Source organism: Bombus pyrosoma, linkage group LG12, assembly GCF_014825855.1.
Source record: "Bombus pyrosoma isolate SC7728 linkage group LG12, ASM1482585v1, whole genome shotgun sequence".
Lineage (NCBI taxonomy): Eukaryota > Metazoa > Arthropoda > Insecta > Hymenoptera > Apidae > Bombus > Bombus pyrosoma.
This window is the reverse complement of record NC_057781.1, coordinates 8,426,499-8,441,553: the sequence shown is the minus strand read 5'-3', so window position 1 is coordinate 8,441,553 and position 15,055 is coordinate 8,426,499.

Here is a 15,055-nt window from a genome sequence, read left to right as displayed (position 1 = left end):
TGTAATTTAGAAGCAAACAAACGTGGAATATCTACGTGTTAAGAAATTACAATTAACCCAGCCTTTGCAGTCCAAGAAGACGTTCAACACTTCAGCTGTGCGCTGGATTTCCATACTTTTCTCTACGAGATCGAGAACGAAACTTACATTTTGTACATGTTCATCGTGAGGATCGCGCGGTAATAACGTGGCTCGTCGAAATTAACAGAACACGCAGCACGAGACTTCGGCGTGGCCCTTGGCTGCAGCATTAAACACCTCACGATCATTTGATCCTGCCAACGATCCTTACGCTTCATCGTATTCAGATTGCGTTTCCGCGTTGATTCCGCCGCGATGACGCGTCTAGAGTCGCGGAAGGTTGCGAGCTTTTAATTTGTCGATAACACGGCGAGGCTCCAGAGAGAAAGCGAAGGCGTAAGAAAACACGGAACAGCTCGTCGGAACGAAGCGGGGATTCCCCTGTGTGTACGCAGAACAATGGCGAAAAAGCTAAAAAACCGTAGCGCGGATACACCTACAGTCGGAGACAAAAATAAATGGCCAAATGGTGGGAAGAAGTATCGACGAAGTTTGATGGAATTGGTTCCAGTGTCGTGTGTACTTAATTTATTTATTTTTTATTTATTCGTACGTTCTATGGTAGAAGAAACCTGTACAAAACTGTACAACGTACTTATTATTTCGTACTTGTATGTTGGATCATCCCGTAAGTAACGCGGTTTTCTCCTAAGAGCTCAGTTTAAGACGGCGGAAGTCGTCGCTATCGGAGTTTTACAAAACTGAAGCGAAAAGTTTCGCAGGCTGGGCCGATGGATTACAAAACTTTTGACTTTCATCTGGTATGCGAAAACCAACGACTGTCTGTTTACTGAATTTACTTATGGAACGACTTGATAATTAATTGTTCGGTAATTGTCCTCTTCTGCCATATTCAAGCGTTCGTCGACAGAGTTTCGTGATCGATTTGTTATCAGGTAAAATGGGAATCGCCTCGATACGAAAACGAATTGCTCGCTACTTTTGGGAAAAAGCAAGAAGGACGAGTAACCTTCGAACGTAGGATGACAAACGACAGCCGAAAACAGGAAAAGTTGGCGAAGAAAAAGACTAAATCAAACGGTAAATCTGCGTATATCGTCGGGAAGAATATGGTGCGGGCTTCTTTGCAAGAAGATTGGTTACAGTGTACGTACACGGTGTAATAGATGAGCATACGGGGACCGTATCGGCTAGGGAATGGAGGAACCTAATCATTCTCGATGTTATCGTTGTTAGTTTAGATTAGGGGTAATATCGTATGGGGGTCTTATCCAGCCCATTGGGCAAAATCGGAAGAAACTAGAGGTTTCGTTTTATCATTGTCTCAATCAGTTAGCTGTTGCAACCTCTTTGAAAAGCGTGCAGCTAGAATGTGTCGCAGAGGACAAAGAAAACAGCTGTATAGGGTTTTCTCGTAATAATTATTTATATCTTTATATTTGTTCGTTTTATTTCTTCTCGGCCTGCAAATATTCGAAACATCTTAAAATTTACGGATATATCTTAGTTCTAGCTACTTTTTACGCGTGACGAGTATACTCGCGAGAAACAGCCAACTGGTTAAGTAATAAAATACATCTTCAAAATCGTCTTACTCTCGTTCTTTTCTCTTGTTTATTACGAAAATATCCAAATAGAATTACAGTCCGCTTCGTACAATTTCTCTTGCCAATTACCAAGTTACCAAAGTATAATTGTTGGACAAAGCTCGTATAGCGATAAGTAAACGTAGCTGAAACAGTCGTATAGAATTTGTAAGGAGCTACGTGTAAAACCGGAAGCTCTGATAAATACATTCGCAATAATTCGCATAAATAAATTCGCAAAGTTGAGCGTACGGTTCGGTACAAGATTTTCCTCTACGCGAATTAACATCTAGCAAACGCTGGAAACGAATATATTTTCATTTTCGACGCAGGCAAAGCAGCGTTTAGAGAAGCTTCGCTGGTGGCCAGTTTCCGCTGACTTGTCCACGATATTTTCGTTGCCGACTGTACGTACGCTTGGACGAGAAGACACGACAGAGCGTAGTCGTGGATAGAAGTAACGAGACGCGTAGCTCAGCTGCGGGAACGTAACACGCTTTGGCGAACTAGGTTTTACTTCGTTATTGTATATCCGCGGACCTTGTTCCAAAGCTACGCTGCAGCTTTCACCGCGTAATCTGCCACGCTTTTGTGCCGCGAATTCTCCCAAAAGCTTATCCTGTTTTCGTGTTCCGTCCGCCGCCTTCGCGATTGCGAATAAATTTCGCACGAGTGCCACGTATCGGATGGATGGATGGCAAGTAGGTCGCGAATATTCGGCGTCGGCTTTACCAACGATCTTACTACTTAGTGACGGGTTCGAGATACGCTTTTCCGCATTTCGATTGTGTTTTTTAACGGGGTGTCGTGAATTAGAATGTTCTAAAACAGCGTTCTTTTGTGATCTTTTTAGAAGGGAAAGAAAGAAACGAAGTTGTTGAATTTTGAGGTATGGTTTTATATATATTTAACGAATACAAAAAAATTCTTTTTAAAGTAAGAAAAGAAAATTATGACAGATTTCTAAGCCTATTTCATGGTCTTGTCGCTGCAGTCTTCAATCGGCGGGAAAGATCTACCTCGTAATTCCTGGCTGAAACAAGAAACCGAAAAAGGATTGAATTATTATATATTTTTCTTCTGGGTGAGCTAAACAAAGACAGAAAAAAGTTTATTTAAATAATTGTTGTAGCACCTTAAAGTTTATTTTTTTAAAAAAGAAGCACATTTTTTTTATACCCGCCAAAATTTTTAATTTCACATTATTTTCTGCCGTTGTTTAGTTCACCCAGAAGAAAAATATGTAATAATTTAACCCCTTTTTGGCTTTCTATTTCAGTCAAGAATTACGAGGTGGTTCTTTCACGCCGATTGAAGGCTGCAACGACAAGACGCCCATGAAACATAGGCTTAGAAATCTGTTATAATTCTTTTTTTACTTTAAAAAAATTTTGTTTGTATTCGTTAAACATATATAAAACCACGCCTCAAAATTCGATAACTTGATTTCTTCCTTTCCCTTCTAAAAAAAATCACAAAGAAACGCTGTTTTAGAACATTCTAATTCAGGACATCCCCTTAACCCTTCGTAGTTCGTAGTGAGAAACGATACGTTGAGACAGGTGGACTGCACAGACGAATAATTAAAGACGACAGTGACTAATAGAAATTTCAGAGATGTATTCCTCTTACGTTACTTAGACTGCTGGCTTAGCTAGTTCGATTATTGGACTGCACCACATGCAGCACGAGCAACGTGACACGTGTTGCTTGACGGAAAAGAATGTGGAGAGTAGAACGCGTTTACATGCAGTGGCGAAGCAAAGGAAGGACGTGGCACACGGTAACGAATAATGAAAACGGAGAAAGATTAGGCAGCGACGTAACAAGTAATATCGCGAAGTACCAAGGCAATTGCCGAAGACGCTCCGCGAAGAAGCTCTACAGACGTTCACGGTAATTTTGTTTTAAATACAGGCAGTCGCTCGAAAGAAATAAAAGATAAAATCGCGAGACAGAAACCGCTAACTCACGGCGCGTTAACGATACGACGTTGCGCGAACATATGCGAAAGTCGAAGAATCGGAAATACGTGGCTCGATGAAGGTCGCGAGAGTCTGAAATCCGACCGACTGGATTCCGGCTAAGACTGGAATTTCAAGGCGACAGATTTCACCTATCTACGAATATTCTACGAAAATAAGAAAGATACAGGTAGAATCGAAGAGCGGTGCTTCTCGGTCGCGATTTTAAACAAATATCTTCTTCCTATTTCCGCGTTCTCTTTTGTCCGTCTTCGTGGTTTCTTTCTCTAGAGCAAGAAATACCCGTGAGATGCTACTCCGCTCTTGACGTTGCGAGTGATCCATTACGTGTGAAAGAATCTCGTGCGTAGATTCCCTTCTGGGAAGAATTTATCGATTCTCGATGACGAACATAACGCGCGTAACGAAGGGACGATAGGAGGCGCATAAAAGGCACATCGCTGCGAGAAAATCGGAACAGGTGGTCCGTGACGTGCGGAATCGTCACGACGTAATTAATCATCGTCGTACCTCTCTAGGAATCAATCGCGCGATCTCTTTATCCCTTTCGTCTGGCGCTCCAATTTTTAGATCGTTGAAACGTCCGTATCCTGTCTGTGGCAAACAAAAGCCAGGAACCAAGCCTTCTGACCAGGCAACGGAATGATCCCGGGTATTAAGAAGAATCACGAAGCTTCGCCGAAGCGTAGGTGAAAAGAAAACAAGGGATACCGGGGTTTCGTGAGCTGCAGCAGGGGCCACAATGGCGTAACGACAAAATATAGGCTGATATTGCGATGCGGTGAGCGTGTAGGTTGCAGCCCCCCGGGTGAAAAGTAGTTTCAGAGCGTCTAGTCTAGTCTAACAATGGCGCGTATGAAAAGGGAAGAAAAAGCGGAACGCGTGAAAAGCGTACCGGAAAATAAAGAGGAGATAGAGAACGAAGGCAAAAGAGGCAGCCAGGCTGGTGAATTCAATGCCAAGGTTTCGAGCCTTCGGTTAAATCGATATTCGATATTTTCCGTTCACGAGCTGATACGGTCCGCGTTGCAGCAATATTATCACGTTTCACGTGTCTCTTCCTTTTCCCCTATTTCATTCCCTCGCCTTCTTATTTAAATTGGTATTTAACGAGTCTGTATTACGCACGACGATGATCGTTTAAATACGCGGAGAGTAGCATCTCTACAGATTTATCGCGATTTTAGAACATAACGTTTTTAACAGTGAAATTAACCCTTTTGTAACAAATCACATCGTTGCGATCCTTATACTCGTTACTTGTTTCTCTTCGTTCTTTCTTAATTGCACGACTTAAGAGAATTGTATCCTCGTGCAATCCTATTCGGTAGAACAAAGTGTCGCGTTGTTTAAGTTTGTCTCCGTGGAATATGTCAACGTTCGCGTATCTTCAGAATTTATTCGTTTCTCGCTAAGTATTTGTCCAGATCGACGTAATTTGACAGAGACGTTAACTGCACAACTATACACGCGCACGGAATCCTACGAAGTTACGCGTGTACCCGCAAAAATTGACTTTCATTCCGCTACCCCCATTTCATCCGCCTCTTTAAACATTTTCTTTCCTTGAGCTAAATATCCGTAAAAATCTAAATACAAATCCGCTAGGTTTTCCTACTATCTGCCAATGGAACGAGGAGCTTGCATCACCGAGACCTTTCTACGAGTACACCTTTCGATCGTTCCCGCCAGCTACAAGAATGAAAAAGCTTCGCGCGGCATTCTCCTTCTTGCCTATCGAGCCGAAAATAAATAGCAAGTGGAATATCCTTACTTTATCGAGCGTTCGACGACACAGGGCCGGGCCGGTTACGCCGGTATCGAAAGCGCTGCCGAAGATTACAATAATTTTCCCGACCGATTCGAACGTTGGATGCGTGTAGAGCAAGGGGGATGGTCACGTAGCAACGATTTCCTTCTTATCGCGCGTGCCTCCTAGTTTTCTAGATCGTTTCACTTTTGGCCTGTAAGCGAGCTTTCTATTTTCCATCGAGAATACGCTCGACTGTGCGGTATTGTGTGTCGCATCGAATATACGTCGCGGCCTGTTCCGCCCACTGACGTCGTCCGATTTATCCGATTGCTCCGAGGAAATCAATCGCAACCCTCTCTCTTGCGAATGTCGCCACTCCTCTATATCCTGGTCATTTTCAAAGAATTCCAGACGAGCTTCAATCTTTTAACGACGAATGCACACTAGCAGATGCGAGTGTATTATTATTAGGTTTTCAGCGACCGACTGATAGATATTTTGCGTTTCTACGTTCCAGTTTACGCGATTCGCTGTCTCGATCTATCGACTAATAGATTTTGGGTCTTGATCAGGGTATACGCATTGCGAAAATGCGTTTGAACAATTTCAGGAGATCGATAAAGTAGGAAGTTACAGGTGTAGAGAGTGTTGCGGAATGTACAGGCGGCCGTAAGGCGATTAATTATGCAAAGATAAGAAGAAAACATAGAATGAAGTGACTTCATCCGGAACACAGTCTCCGATGAAATCGGATTTGAAAACTATACTTGAACACGACCGATTCCACACCGGACAAGAGTAAAAATAATCGGCAAGAGGTTGTTCTACGGACGAGGATAAGTGGAAAATGTATTTTTGTTTGCTTGGTTTGAGAAAGAATTAAATTTGGGAATTTATCGTACTCTATCATCTTGAAAGCGAAGCCTTAAATTCCCTATTTTTCACTTGTTTTCGCATGTACGATTATCTCCTGTCCCTTGCTTACCCATACCTTGCTGATAATTATCAAACCTCAAGCTCGGTTTTTTCGGATGAAAAAATCTTCTTGTACATCTCTTTCTTACTCTTTCATCGGGTTATTATCGTGCACACCTTATGCTCGTTCGTACGTGCATTATTCGGCCGCGCCCTGTACACGCTACGATTTCATTGGCGAACGAGGAGATTGATCGTGCAATTGCGGACGATATCGTCCCTTCTTATACGAAGCATCGAACACAGAGACAGTGTAATTCATTCGCGTGAGCGATTCCTCATTTTCAATCTCTCGGATCGTCACGTATCGCGATGAATCTAAATTGTATACGACTATCTCGTTCAACCTAACGGTATCGTAATACACACACACACACACACACGTACACGCACAGACAGTTTCCATTCACACTTAGAAACAGGTCGATAGAGATCACAAACCATAGAGAATAATTGCGAAGCAAAGGCGAAGAAAGATTCGCAAACATTCGGATACGGCGATTTAATACGGCAGTTGCGAGCTTTCGCAGGAAATGAATTGATATCCGTCAGCGGAATGGAATCCTCGCTGCCTATGGCGAGACATCATCCGTTCTACGTTCGAGGATCGTTACCAACGTAGGTAGCGGCGAGCCTGGTTTTCCCCTTCGACGTGAAAACGGATGGTCGGAGGGTGTCGCGTCATCCGTGCTTCAGCGTTCGCGGTGCGCCACGATAATTGGATCACCGAGCCTCCTATGAGTCCTCCTATGAGCGACCAAAATTAAGTAACCTGCGGCGCACGATATAGTGGTATAATAGAGAGCGGTGCGGTATAAAAGACAGTTAGTTGGGTAATGGAACGCGGCACTGATCACTTATTTTTGATACATTCGACGCGATTACAAAGATAAGCTATTTGGCAGAAAATATGGTACGTTCGAATAAGACTGTGGCGGCATTCGACGACGGAACTTTCCGATGTCTTCACGACACAAAGCGCTATACCTCGAAAGCGTAAGGCCCACATGCCTAATGTACCATCGATAGCCTTACGGTTCTTTCGCCGAATATTCGGAAAAATGCATACGCGGCAACGGTCGCGAACGTCTAACAAACGCGTGCGTTGTGGGGACGTCGAGGGGCAACGAAGAAAAGAATCCGTTTGGTTTTGAACAAAAGATTCATTCGCGAAGTGCGAAGGGTCTAGCGAAGCAAACATATTCGAAAAGCGTGATTGTTGATCGTTGATTCTTGATTGTTGACTGTTAATTGTTAAATAAATACTTTTTTGTTGAACATCAAGAGTATTTTTTGGGCACTTACATCCAACACCACCTCAAGACGATATTATTGGGTTGGCAACCAAGTGATCGCGGATTTTGTCACTAGGTGGTAATGAAAAATTCCGCAATCACTTGGTTGCCAAGCCAATAATATCTATGAATTCCATCAGGGTGAAGAAGAGACGCGAGGTCCATCTGGGTAGCTGATCGTACACACCTAGAAACAATGAAAAATGTCGATATAAATGTAAATGGGAAGAAGGACGTGCAAGAGAATGCCAGCACCGGAAATACGACTTTCCATCACGCCATGCCTTTCGGATCGAACTGATTACGACGTGTATTTCATCGATGGTTTCGAGGGGATCGCGGAGCTGTTGGATTTTTACAGACGACCGGAGGAATTTATATACTTCGATGCTGTTCCTGTGGCGACGAACAAAAAGAGTCTCAATGTTTGATATAAAATTGGAAGGAAAAATAGTATTGTATAATATCATCATCCGATTCATCGACCTAACTCTAACTAACTAACTAACTGACTGACTAATCTAAGCAAGAAGACTTTCACCGCTTAATACAAAATTGGAAGGAAGAATCGCGTAGTATGACACGCCGATCGATTCGTCGATTTATCCTATGACGCTGGAATTTCTACACTTCAATGTTGCTCTTATTTCAACGAACAAAAACACTTTCGAAATTTAATACAAAATTGCTACGAGAAGACTCATGTGTACCGAATAATAATAGTTCCGTCGTACTTCGTCCAAGCTCAAGATACTTTTTGACGTTACGAAAAATACGATTATGACCGGAAGAACGTAGCACGAGTTTAACGAACATAATAACGTCTTACTACCACATCGAATTAAATCTGTAGCGGCACATGGCATTGCATTTCCATAAAACCAACGACGAGTCACAATAGTCTTGGTATATTATACTACCATCAAAGTTACCGTGTCGTACTCGGAATTATTATACCTTTGGCCATTATCGCGGCCAGGACCAAATTACCGAGCTGTTGAACGAAACGGCCTCCGTATTTACAAACGACGAGGGGAGAATATTTCACCGGTTGATATAAATATTATATCTTGTTAGAAGGTCGTTGGTCGAGGGCCGCATCGGAAGGCCTTAAGCCGTCGAAATGGCAAGGCGGTAAAGAAAGCACGGGGCGGAAAAAGCTTCTTCGGTAGAGGAGGCGCTTTGTGCTGGCGAAAGGTTGCACGTCCGCTAAAGCCGCTCGGCCGACCGGTGGAAAGCAATTTGTACCACGCTTAAGTTCCACGTATTATTTACAGATCACTCGTATACGTATTATTCGACGGTGATATACGATTACGGTGTGACTCGAGGCGATAAAAATTGAATCTCGGTCGGTGAACCGTTCCAGAAGAACGGGACGAGGTAGTAAGAAATTGTGGCTGATTTATACTGTTCTATAATGTTCTATGTTATCGTAGATTTACGTTGTTTTGCAGCCACTTTAACGCTCATCTCCCGATATAGCAATGTCTCAGATTTTCTAGTATCTCGTGGTCATTGTTCCGTGTAACGTTGTCTATCGACAACGTTAGGACACAGATCTGTAACGTCGATCCGATGAGTGTCTTATAAATTATTCTTCCACTATAGTTTTACGATTTTCCATAATGGTACTATGCCGTATGACGTGCAATTACAACCCTGAGCGTGCAACCAGTGCAAGCGCTTATACCAGATTTAATTTGTAACTTATTTCGTTGTTACCATTTGAAATAAAAATTCCGAAGCTGTTTTATATTTATACAAAACTCCAAAGTGCAAGAAATGTATTTTTAAACTCTGTATTACGGAGAGGAATAGAGATAAACTGTACGCGATACAATTAAATGAATTCAGGATTATGTATTAGGCGTACGAACGAACAATTCCAATTTTACAGCGAAATTCAACGTTTATTTAAAACACAAATACCGCGCGTTTTTCGATCCAAGTACTTCTTCTTGGTTTTTATAAGAGAATCACGGAAGAATATCGCGTGTCTTTACAATTAGACAAGATCCGATCGTCAGGCTACTGATTAAGAAGGACGTTCTATGAAATTGCTGCGCGATAACGCTAAGCCTCGAACTGCTGCTACGACAGAGTACATCATAACGAGTTTTGCGACAGCCAGCTTATTCACTGGATATTACTCCTTCCGATTACTACCTGTTTCGATCGATGCAACACGCCTTATCCGATGAACCCTCTTCCAATTAGCGGAGAAGATACTCGACGATCGGATCTTGTCTAAAGACTACATGCGGTCTAGACGGTACAGTGGTAGAATTTTTTCGTGATAAAGTTCGTCGTTGATTCGACGATGGATAAGTTATGGATGGCTTAAAGTTATAATACAGAGCAACGGCGAATATTTCGATCGAACAACCTGCCGCGCTATTCTTTAATCAGCTTCACTGAAAAATTTCAATTATTCGTTTCTACACCTAATATTTTGCCATTTATTGGCAACTAAGTGATTGCGGGGTTTGTCAATACCAACTAATGACAAAATCCGCAATCATTTAGTTATCAACCCAATACACACTCGTCCCTCCGTATTAGCTAATTATACGAATATTATTACACGAAAATATTTTAATAATTTTAAATAATTTTAATTTTAATAAATTTAACAACTTTGTACGTAAATATTCACATTTATTTCGATTAATTTATTCCCCTCTTGCACCACTTTTCAATCATCGCCGCGTCTACCATTCTACTTGCGAAGGAAGGAAATGATATTCTGTGACTACTACCTGGAAGACTCTTCGATCGAATCAATTTCCTTCCTCTATTTTCATCTTCTCTATATTCATCGGTTACATCGTGCGCCACTTTTCCTCCACTTTTTCCTCATCGAGAAAATAAACTGTGTTCCCCGATTACCAGTTTCGACATTCCTCCTTCGAAGTCCGATTTACCCATCTAATTGTTCCGCTTCACCTTTTCCCGCATTCACCGGATCCAATTGCCTCCGTCGTCGTCGTCGTCGTCGTCGTTGTCCTCGAGATTCGTTCGATCGATCGACGTCCCAAATGCCGGTACCGATCGAATATGCATCAGATCCTGCGGGATTCACCCAGAATCTTTTTACGCGGCTGCCAAACCATGGTACACGTTCTAAGAACGAATTGCACGGAAGTAGAACGATTTAATGAATACAACTGGCGTTTCTTCTTGCCCGCTGGCTTAAGTTATTATTCACTCTGCGGATTTACATTCTCCACCTCCCCTCGTGTCCCTGGCAATTTCGTTATACGAAGAGAAAAAGGGTTGAACGCTTAATCGTAACCTCGGTCGACGTCAAAAGACGGCGTAAAGACGACTGTTGAAAGGGCTGGATCGCGGTATTTGTTGAAACTTCAATGTTTTCAATTTGCGTAAAGGAGAGAAGCGGAATTTTCTAGAGTAGAATAAATGAAATTCTTTCAGAGTGAGACGAATTAAAGGTTTAAGTGATATACCTAATTTCATCAAGTGGAGGGGAAACGGGTAGGGTCTTTTAGTCGGCAACTTTTTCTCTTCCAAATCCAACGTAAATGGAGAATTTACGTTCCTCTCATATCTCTGCGACTTCGTTGTACGAAGGAAAAGAAAGTCGAACGTTTAAAGCTTACTCGAAAGATGACGCAACGAACGTTTCAAGAGGATTTGTCGCTGGTATTCGTTAAAATTTCACAAAGCAAGTTCCTTCGCAGCGGGATGGACGAGAGGCTCGCTTTTATTCAACCATCGTTTAATTTGTTTGATTCGCTTATTAATAAATTTCTACGCGATAAAAGGGAGATAAGCGTCGGGGCTATGAGACACGAGTCGCTGCGAGACAATGAAACAAACACCTGGACATATACAGGGTGTACTAAAGCTACGCTCGGCTCAGCTAAGGATTCGTACAGTTTCTTTCCGAGATCGTTGGTCGAGTTGATTTCATTGCACGAAGCGTCGTCTAGCTCACAACCGATACACAGCGTTTACGTGAACAAATCTGAAGAGGAAGGATGGACGGTAGAATAAGAAGAAAGAACCGGAGAATGGTGCGTGTGGAAGGCTTTGATAAGGCTAAGGAGCTGTGGACAGTCGATAAATCCATTTAAGATTTTAAATAGAAGAATAGTCTCGGCAGCCAATCGCCCGGCAGCGAGTGGATAGAATTTATAATACGATTTCACGAAGCGAAGGAAAAGAAGCGAAACATTTTCTCTTTTGTCGAATAAAAGCGTCTCTTTTATAAATAAAAACAATTAATCCAGCGAAGATATTCTCCGCCGAGCCGAGCATCGTACAACGTAACAAATTCGAAAGTTGACAAACGTAGCTATTTCGGTGACTGCAAGCTCACGAGGGACTTTTGCCACGGTCGAGGGGATGCAAGGGTGGTCGACACCCTGAAGTGGAGATGCCGTGCTTTCCTACATATTCACGCCAGCCGTTTCCAATAGAATATCTACGCGCAATGCATAATATTCGTAGCGATGTATGAACATTGGACGCGAACCAACATCGACTGTTGTATCTTGTTCTCTTTCCACCCCTTTTGCTCTTTCAAATATGTGCGACAGAAACCAAGCCGCTTTACCTTTCGGCCGTAGCCCGTTTTGTTAGCCTCTGCGATGTCCCTCGATGTTACACGCCAGCCCTGCTGAAATATTAAATCCCCTTTCCGCTTCGTCATCTTCGAAATCGTCGTTTCGCCGAACGATTGTTAACGCTATATTACTCGTTGGTTACTCACAGTTCAACGGATACGAAGTTATCGTTGGTTTCGTTCGACGATTCCAACCAACGTAGACGTATCGTATGGTTCATTCCGATTAAATGGCCGAACGCTTGACGATCTTAGACAGAAAGTTGAGAAATATTTAATGAGAGGAATATTTCATCTCACCGTTCGAGCGGTCGCTCTGCGCTTCCACGACGAACGCGACCAAACGTTCGCGGATAGTAGACCGAACGTTCGAAGAATCGAACAATGAACATTTTTGGCGCATCTTTTTGAACATTGTCGCAGCTCTGTTGCGACATTCTTGGAGAATTTTTTATACCACTCTTTTTAGAGCATCCGATGTTCGATTTCCGATTGATTGTTCGTTTACACTTTCGTTTAACTAATTTCTAGTGAAAAATGGAGGAAGCTATCATCATCATGGTAATATCAATCCGCTAAGGGCGAACGTTGCCATAACGCGCAACACTTCGTTCGCAATTTTCGATCATTTCGCGTTATCACCGGAGGTCTGTTGTTTCAAACTGTGACGACGAGAAGGAAAAATATTCGCCTGCGCGTTCCTTGGTCGCTGTTTCTGCCGGCTAAATTTTACGATTGCATAAAATTTAAAGGGATAACGACAAGAAACGGCAAGATAGCCGAGGTAGAAATTTCACGCGAGCTGGAAACGAAACGCGCCCCGTTAAAAACTCTTGCGCAACGGGTGCAGCCGACTTCACTGCCGGCATTTTTAATTGAAAAAATTAATAACAGCCGGGGGCGGTACGGAGACCGTGGCCTCGACGCGGAAGCCTCGCTCTTTCCGTTGCAAAATTTCGCTTCTTGGGAACGGAAGCGCGTTTAACGAGACAGCAAACTGTCATTAATCAAAATTACGATTTTTTGCGACCCTGAAACTTTTCTCGCCAACGGCAAATACGGAGCGAACCTCGTTGGTGGATGCGAAAAGAGTCCTAGAACGAGTGCTACAAAAAGGTCTTAGAGTCCGTAAAATACGCGAAAAGTATTTATATTTTTATTATCTATATTTTCTCTTATCTTTCTACGAGTCGCGTCCTGCACGCTTTTGCATGTTATTCGCCCGGACGCCCGATGTATACAAATGGAATTTACTATATTTCTATTCTATCATACTCCATGGTACGTGGAATATCCGAGTGGAAGCGGAACATCGTGATCCTGCAGGAAAAGCGAAAAAGATTGTTATTACAATAACGATCACTTCGCCTAAAACTGTTGTAGTATCGTGGACGAGGGGCCGGGGGGGGGGTGTCGTGCAAATCATAAAGAAGCGGTTGCTGAGAAAGATATGAGGCTAAGACGAAAGACAAGAGGTTGCCATGAGACATAAACGAATTAACAGCAGCATGAGTCGAGAAGCCAAAGAGCGTGTATTGCGTTGTCAAGATAGTGTTGTTAGCGTTGTTGAGAGAGAGAGAGAGTTGAATCTGTGTTGTTAATTAATTATCTAGTTGTTTTAATTATAATACGTTGTTTGGTTTAGTTCATGTTAAATAACCATTGTTTTCTGTTTAACTAGCATCTGTTTAATTCATTTATTATAACTAATTATAATAAAAGAAATTATAATAAAATTATAATAAAAGATAAACTAATTATTGTAGTTTACGATACTATACCATTTATCAATTGCGTCGCGTTCTCGTGTAAAGTAGCACTGATAAGATGGATATCGGAACGTTCTTGTCGTTTTTCAATGTATGCCGGGCAAATTCTCTGTTCAACATCGTCGATGGCCCTCTGCAGGATCATCGAGTTCCACGGGCCATTATGCCCGTCGCGATTGACAAAGTTAGCCGCGAGGTTGAAATACGGCCGAAAAATTAATGTTCCATGGTGACTCCATCGGCGGTGTCTTGCAAGGTATGCCGCGAGCGTGCGAGGGCCTACGTAAGGGTTGGCTGACGACTGGTGTCGAGTATAAGAATCTCTTTGCACCCCGTCGATCAATATTCCGTGCAGTGGCGTAGCACGGGAAACTATTTCTTTTTCCCCTCTAACTACTTGCAGACTTCCGAGTCAATGTGACTGGACCGGCGAGCAAACGAACCGAGGTTCGTGTAACCGGATATATAACCAGTACGCGTTCCTGTAATGCAGGAAGTTTGTGGACGTGGAGGACCATGTGCACCGAGAAACGCGAGTTACTAGATCCGCGTTTCATCGTACATTGCATATCGCGTCTTGCTCTTATTCGCATCCATCGTTCGATCTATTACGCGCAGTTATTAAATTTCTCTTTCATCACAGATTGCGTTTCATCGGGTTCTCTATTTTATTTGCTTCCAGCCTCTATATCTGTTTTTCTTAACCCATTGTGAAGGATCGAGCGGTGGTTCGTCGTAATATTGCGAATAAAAATTACATTTAGATGGAGAATCTGAGGATGCAGAATAGACGCGTATAATACGATGAATATAAAACATTCATAGCGCTCGTTATAACGTTTAACAAGATGAAACAGTTCGGTGCACGCATTTTTCACGCCGTACGTTCGTAGGACCGCGGGTTCGCGTAAATATCCGCCGTCTAATTCTACCGAGAGATTCGCCCATTGATAAATGTCAGCGAAACCGCGGCCAACGAGTCGAATTCAAACGAAACACCGCCTGCCCTCTCTTCCATAAAAGTTGCGCTAACCAAAGCCAGAGATTTCAATATCTCGA